We start from the raw sequence: 8,054 nt of genomic DNA on the forward strand, positions 1-8,054 counted from the left end.
TCTTTCCTAATATTTAAAGTAGTATGGACTGCCACTATCATTTGGGATTATGCATAAACCACAAATACTACCAAAGAAAGTGGTGCAGTCACACGAGGATAAGCCAAGCAAGAAGAGTTTAAGGGTAACTTGCCTTGGACACTGCTCAAAATTCTGAAGATTGCAGCTTGAAGATTTTGTTCATGTTTCCTTGCTTTTGAATATCTTCCCTATCGTAGGGTTTGAATACAGAAATGTGGTCTGACTTTTCTAGAAGGTTCAACAGACTACTATATGGACATCACACTTTTCTGTCTTGCAAATTTTATTTTACCAATGTAAAATGAAATTTTACTACAGGGAAAAGCAGTTGTATCTTACCTCTGGCACGGCTGTAGTTTAATAGTAGCAAAGTGAATTCTTTAACAACTTGGAATTTTTTAGGGATCCTTTGATGTAACAAATGTTACTGAAATCCAAGTTTATAAATTTTGCATAAAAGGCCTACATTGTTTCACAGGAAAGGCTTTGTTTGTTTTGACTTGTTTTCCTAAACATCAGTTCAGTAGTTTATAATCTCAGTCTGTGCATACTGTCTCAAAGCATTGTCAGTAACACAGGCTACTCCATCCACCTCCTTCCTCCCCCAAATGCTACCCCTTCACTAAATGGAGTATTCATTCTCATACCTGGGGCACACCTTTAACTAAATGGGTAGCCTTTCTTTCCATTTCAAATGAAGGACTGTTCTATGTAGTTCAGTAAATAAAATCAGGTATTACATCTGCCTTTAGGGACAGGTGCTAAACTGCAGAGGGCATTGTTACAGGTGAAAGTGACTGAAAGTGTGTTCTCACAATCTATAAAAGCTTGCAAAGTTTCTATCAGCATGGATTCCATACTCTTCTGAAATCCTCCACTGTTAACAACTTACCTAGTAAATGGCATGTCTTGTACATATAAGAGGTAACTTCAAAAAATGACAGCAATGGGATTTAAGAAAAAATGTTCGGCTTCTAATGGAGGGTACAGAGCTCAGATCCACGTGACTCACAGTTCACAGAAAATGAAGCTTTTAATTTCATTCATGCAAACTCAAACCTCCATTTGAAAAACAGTATTTAAAATTTATACCTAATTTCCATCCAGCCTTTTACTCATTCATTCAGACTAGGAACACTAACAAAGAGTGCTGCTGTCATCTGGACTGATGGTATCAAAAGTAATTGATCCAACAGGCAGAACTATAGCACTGCGCCTTGTGGTGGCCAGTGAACATACATTACAGGGGACAGAGAATTTTCAGTCAGACAAGTCCCCAGTACCACAAGAACCACTTTATGTTAGGGTGACCAGAAAGGCTTCTCCCAGGATGCATTGTTCTGTTATGTTAATCTATCCCAGTTTGAATTCCCCAGTTGGCTGTTGGCCTCTACCCCCTCGTCACTCCCCCAGAGCTTCCCCATTGGTCCCTGTTCCCTAGTCCCGCCTCTTCCCCACCCCCAGATAAAACTCTGAGTTTTGGGATCATCTTGGTATTTGTGTCTGCAACCTTCGACCGTGTAGAAGCAATAAATGCTCCTGCCGGAACGCACGCAAACGCCCTTCTTGACTCTTTGCTACCGACTGTAACACTGAACCCACCCGTGCATCTGTGGGGGCACGCGGGACCCCACGGAGCCGGGCAGGGACAGTGTTAAATGGCGCCTCAGTGTGGATGGCCTCAGACCCTCCCCAACAGCATCTCCTGTAGTTCCTGGATTTAAGTCGCATTTGAGCAGCAATAGCCCCAAAGAAACCTCTGAGTTCTATCAGGGGCTTGGCGGGGGAGACCAAGAACCTTCTGGGGAAAGAGAAGACTGGTCTAAAGTCAGTAGGCCACCTTCGAGACTTTTTATTTGACCCTCTAATATAATATGGGTCACTTTTGTATCCTTTTCTGTTAATTGCCTGTTATCTCAAGGGTTGGGAAGAGAGGAAGACGGGGGCAGAGTTCTCTCGTCTCCTACGAGGAGTTTTTCTCCCAGTTCTAGGAGTCCTTGTTCAGGAAAATTATTGTTATACCAGGGAAGGTTTAAAACATTTTGTTCAGTGGTTATTTAAGCAGTGGTTAGTTGAGTATTTACAGCGCTTCGTGCGATGGTTATTTATGTCGGGAAAAGGTTATTTGCTTTACAAGCTAGCAAAAGCTGTTGATAGTCTTGTGAAACGGTTGGGAAATGTTAACCCCAGTTTAAAAAACCCTTGACCGCTTCCCTCTCCCTGCATCCCTGTTCCCTCTGCCCTATCTCAAGAGAAACCAGGAGATGGATCCTGCCCAAGTGCACAGGTCTGCTACCGACTGCCTGCCTCTTCCCGATTTCTTTTGTTCCCTGCCCGGGGTGGCGATGGCCAGGCTACCCCGAGTTCCTCCCCAGACCTCTTCCCAATACCCACTTCCCCAGTTTTCTCTACATCAAATTTGCTCCAAGATCACGGTGGCAGCAGAATCGGTCCCTCAATCCCAGCTGCTACCTTTATTTTTAATTCTGTCGCCTCCACTCCCCTCATCCAAGCTGGGGGACACCACGTGGCGCCCGCAGCTGCAGTGGCGGGCTTTTCGCAAATGCGCGGTCCCCGTTCCCCACCTGCTCCCGCTTATTTTACCACGCACAGTCAGTCCCTCTTCCGTCCCTGGCCCCTCCCACGTGTCGATACGTGTTGTGTTAGGCCCCTCCGCCTCTGCCGGGGGTCCCCTCCCAGCCACGGACCCTGCCTCTCCCTCCTGTGTTCTCCATTGCTGGTCCCGCTTGTGAGCCCCAACCCACCTCGGGTTCCCACGCGGCCGAGACCACGAGTGGGGGTGGTAGCAGCTAGGAAGTCTCCGGGACGCTCGGGGACAGTGGCACCTCCGCATGCGCTGCCCTGGTAACCTTCCCTTCGCTGCCCAGCCATAGTGAGGCTGCAGCTGTGCGCGCTAGGGCGCAAGGCGCTGAGAGTGCTGCTGCAAGAATGCGGTGTCCGCACCTGTTTCATGAGGGGAGGTTGTGAAGCGTTCGCACCCACCTGCTCTGAGCCCTGTGCTGGATCAGCCGCCCCCGCAGGGCTCAGCCTGCCCCTCAGCACCAGCTCCGCACCCTGGCCGGGCCAGCTTCGGGCCCCAGCAGCCCCAGCACAAGCCGCGAGTGAAGCGGCAGTGACTCTCCCTGACAAAGCCCACGCGGCCGCCCCGGCACCCCGGCGGGTTCCGGCTGTGGCTGGAAGAGGCCCGAGCCGAAAAGGGGGCATTCTGAAACTTCCTGAGGTGCTTTGGACACACCCAGGACATTACGAACGGAGGGAGTTTAGTGCCTTTTGAACACAGCCTGAGGGGGTGGCAGTGCTTGCTGGAGGGGTCTGGCCCCACCGCTCTCGGGGGCCCCGGCGACGCCGCTTTTCATCGCTGCTGCCGCCGAGTCCACCTACAACCCCCTGCTGGCTCATGCCTGGCTGCCTCTCCCCGCCAAAGCGGGGGCATGCCCAAGTCGGCCACACTGCTAGCCCAAGACCAAGCCCCGCGTGGCCGCTTGCCGTGGCTCACCCTGGCTGCCCACGTGCCATGGGGGTTGAAAGAGTTTTCTCGTTCTCGGCCGGGTAGACCTGGCCTCCCCTGCTGTAGTAGCAAACTGGAGCCACTTCCTAAAGAAATGTTTCACCCCAGCCGACTCCGCCACTGCTCCCGGAATGCCCTGAGGATATCAAGCCGCGGCTGCTGCTGCTCTGCTCCCCCAGCTGTGAGAACTCCACCCGCATGGTGTCTATGGTGTCTTTCGTGTCGGCCTCGGCCCTGGCTGCACCCTCCGCTCCTGTGCTGCAAGAGAAGCAGAAAAAGAGGGAGGGTAGCAGGACCAGGATGTAGGACTCAGACTGTTCCCAGAAAGCTGCGAGAACATCGTGGAAGAGGCAGTGGATCTAAGCAGCTCACAGATAAGGCTGGAGCATGCAGAACAGCAGCCAAAGAAACAGAATAGTGACTTCTCAGATTCTGATGTTAAGTGTGAAGACCAAAGGACTGGGGTGAAGAAACCAAAGGCCACAGATGATACCTGGAAACCGCCAGAGAAAAACAAGCCCTGCACCAGCCCAACAAACACCCTGCAGACAAAACGCCAACCAAGATGAACAGGGCGCAGTCAAAAGACCAGACAGCCGCTGCTTGGAAACGGAGATGACCCAAAACAGCACCGATATCCACCATAGAAACAGACTCACTGTCCCGTAACCAGAACTGCAAACAAGACTTTGACTGGATAAGTCAAGACACCCTTGGTGTCTCCCCTGATCTTACCACTTCTGTTGCTTTCCCAACAGTTAATATTCCCTACCTCCACCCCTCTGCTTTGGCTTTCCCACAGCCACACTGCCCAATACACCTATTGGGATGCTTTCTGTTAACTTGCATCCATCTCTTTATTTACTACTTGTTATACCATTCCCTAGCCACAGGTTCCCACACCCCTGTGCCATTATACCATTCCCTTTCCCCCAGACCTTTAAGTAAGACGGGGGGGAAGGGAAAGCCCCCCCCCCCCCCCCACCTGAAACTGCCATTTTTAAACTTTCATTAAAACCCTAACAGAAGCAACTGCCAGAGCCCGTGCCCACATTCACGATTATGCCCAGCACCCAACACCTATCACTCTGCCGCCCTCTGGATGCTCCTGGTACCACCAGCAGTGAATGCTTGGACTGTGCTGCAGCCCAAAGAGAACTGTGCTGCTTCAACCTCACCTCCGCCCATGAGAGCATCCATTCCAGCATCCAGAGCGAAAAATCCTCTAAAAGATTTGAGGACTTGTTGGGATATTGGGTTGTGGGTGCTGCTGATCATTTTTGTTGTTTTGTGTGTGTTTGGATGTTTTGGACACTGGGTGTTGGGATCCCTGGGGGAGGCCTTTTTGTTTAATACAAAAAGGAGGAATTGTGGTGGCCAGTGAACATACATTACAAGGGACAGAGAATTTTCAGTCAGACAAGTCCCCAGTACCACAAGAACCACTTTATGTTAGGGTGACCAGAAAGGCTTCTCCCAGGATGCATTGTTCTGTTACGTTAATCTATCCCAGTTTGGCTCCCCTAGATGGCTGTTGGCCTCTACCCCTCGTCACTCCCCCAGAGCTTCCCCACTGGTCCCTGTTCCCTAGTTCTGCCTTTTCCCCACCCCCAGATAAAACTCTGAGTTTTGGGATCATCTTGGTATGTGTGTCTGCAACCTTCGACCGTGTAGAAGCAATAAATGCTCCTGCCGGAACGCACGCAAACGCCCTTCTTGACTCTTTGCTACCGACTGTAACACTGAACCCACCCGTGCATCTGTGGGGGCACGCGGGACCCCACGGAGCCGGACAGGGACAGTATTAGCACCCGATTTTCTACTTGGTACGAAAAATAACTTACTGGTAGCTCCCTAAAATTCAGACTCCATGCAGTAAGAAAGGATCAATCAATGTCATTACTAGTGACACTTTCAGATGGCACTGTAACTAGAAGAATTGGTCCTACATTTTCCCCATACCCTAGACATCCATTTCTTCTTTGACCTTACCCTTCCCTTTCTTCCAGCACAAGAAACCTTTCTGTAAACCATATCAGCAAACCAATTCAGTTTAAAACTAAACACTAAATGTATTTTTGCTGCATTACTTTTAATGCAGATCAGATCCACAGACCACTTCAAATGGCACAATAACACAAGGAAGCCTGCACAGGAACAGAAAACATCAGCAATAGGCAGACAGAACTCTTGTGTTCAACAGCAGCACTGGCTTTCCAATTGTAACACAAAGTCACAGTTATGTAACACTGTCACAAGTCCACACTGCCACTGAGAAGGATAGGCCAGCCTTCCCCCATCTCTGGCCGTGTATTTTTGCCGCTTACTGGTACCACTATTAGTACTTCTATGCTACACAGTTGAGTATGCCAAAGTAGCTCCCTACTTCCTCAAAAAAGCAACAATAAACCCCCTAAAAAAACCAACCTCGAAATTAAAACTGGAGCTAGCTCACTGCAAGGCTGCTGGAGCACTACTACCAGCACAAGGAGGCAGTGGGAACATGCGACTAGCCGTGGGCAGGACTGCCGCAGTCTAGATTTAGATTGGATTAAACTACTCTGTAGTCACAGCCCGGATTGCCTGCTGCTGGAATAAATAACTGCTTCTTATGTTATCTGTCTCATATCCAGAACTCCTTGCAGTTAGAAAAACTGGCTCATTTTCCTGCTTCTCCTCCATAGGCATCAATATTTATCAGGGAATTTGCCAACTGTTCCTTGTCATTTACCCTTCTCCCTGCATCCAACGAGGAGGAAAAAACTCCCTCCCAACAGCCCTAAAAAAAAACCCCCCAAAACCCAACAAACCAAAAAACCCCAACCCAAATATCCCCACTATTTTAATCAGCTATGATTAGTTATGCTGTATTCAAATGGCAACTGGAACATAATTCAGCTCACAATCCTGATCTTCCACAACTTACATTCTGGATATTCATTAGATCCTAAAGACTTTTACAATCACTAACACCAATATGTAGTCTGCAGAGTTGCAGCACTACAAAATGCTGCATTTATTCTAACAGGGACAGAATTAGAATGAGGTACCTGTGATTGCTGTGCTGCTGGAGCTATGGCAATGAGAACTGGAATTTCATATTTGAGTAAAGACTTGAACACTGGACGACCACTGGGTACAGCTAATGTAAGAGAAACTTTTAAGTAAACGCACCAAATGAAACTTGCAGATTATCTTAAAATACTTGCTTCAAATAGAAGCGTTTTGCTGATACAGGTGGGGGGGGGAAAAAAGAAACAGTAATATGCATTTTCTTCATCAAATGCCAAAAAAGCTCCCACACAAAGATTAGCAACATATTTCTGTTGCAATCCCAGCTCTACAGCTCACTAGTTTTCATACTAGTTTTCATATTGCCTCAAAAAACACCTTAAATTATGAAAGAAAGGTTTTAGCTAATCATGTGTATATGCACATTAATTGGTAATCCACATTCCTACCTCTCATAGGTTCATGAGAGATGAAAACACAGGTGCCATCCAGCCGCAAGTACTTCTCTACATATTTCTGCTTTCAAAACAGATTTTTCAATTGCAATATTTTGTAAGTTACACTGCCATCATCTTGGGAACTGGAAACCTGTTGAGGTAATCATTTGTGAGAGACTGAGAGCTCACTGAACTTTCTGCTTTGTTTCTTTCCCTTATTTTTTCTGAGTAGAAACAATTCCTGCTTTGCCCGACTGCGGGATGCGTCGTTAACACAGCAGGAGCCCCTGGCACATCAGCGTTTACAGCTGGGCAGCCCCTGTGCGCCCAGGGCTCGGGACGGTGATTCCCGGAGCGCTGCGGTTCGCTGCCCCCGCCGCGCTGCCGCTGCCCGCGGGGGCAGCCGCCTCTTCCTGCTCCTGCGCTCGCCGCCCGGGCCATCGCCTCCCGGCAGCGAGCCCGCTGATCCCGTCCCCCGATTCCCCGCTCCCGGAGCGCCTCCGCACGCAAACGACGCGTCCCCGGCCCCGCTCCCGAGCCGGGCCGAGCGGCGCCGAGGGGGAAGCGGCACCCCCGGGGAAAGCGGCACCCCCGGGAGCGGGGGGCAGAAACACGGCCCGGGAGCGCCCGGCCCGCGCTCCGGCCCCGGGCCGACCCCGCTGCTCCCGGCACAGGGGAGGGCGAGGAGCGCGTGGTTTCCAAAGCGACTCAGACTTACGAGCGCCTCACGGAGCCCGCGGCCGCTCCCGGCACAAGGCGCTCGTTCCTGCCTGGGCGACTTAACCCAGGAACCAGAACCGACTTCCTGCCGTGCCTCTCCCCGCCCTGTGACGGGGTTCTGCCCGCGCCGGCCTCGGGTCGGGGCAGGGCAGGGCAGCGGCCGCAGGAGCCGCCGGGTTCGCTCGGGGATGGCACCTTCCTCGTCCGCCCCGCGCAAGGATGGGAGCCTGTCCGCTCGTCTCCGGCTGTCCGGCAGTGCTTCTTCTGTCTGGCTGCTGAAGACCTCTCAAGCAGCGTCTGCTTCCGACTTCCACAGCCCTTTCCTGTCTTTCCAT

At 50.6% G+C, this 8,054-nt stretch overlaps 1 protein-coding gene across 3 annotated transcripts in view; it reads right to left on the reverse strand.

Moving 5' to 3' along the window:
- The window catches only part of TANK (TRAF family member associated NFKB activator), a 33,018-nt gene extending 25,226 nt beyond the window's left edge, over positions 1-7,792 (reverse strand). For 2 of the 3 annotated variants that reach the window (XM_082284896.1, XM_082284894.1), the window contains exons 1-2: positions 7,718-7,784; positions 7,012-7,150 (exon numbers count right to left, since the gene is read on the reverse strand). The gene's annotated coding sequence lies outside the window, so the exon portion shown is untranslated. Of the gene's footprint in view, positions 1-7,011; positions 7,151-7,717 lie in introns of all 3 variants that reach the window. The other variant, XM_082284895.1, reaches the window with a different exon arrangement.
- Between the last annotated feature and the right edge of the window lie 262 nt (positions 7,793-8,054).

Source organism: Coloeus monedula (genome assembly GCF_965178545.1).
Source record: "Coloeus monedula genome assembly, chromosome: 7".
NCBI lineage: Eukaryota > Metazoa > Chordata > Aves > Passeriformes > Corvidae > Coloeus > Coloeus monedula.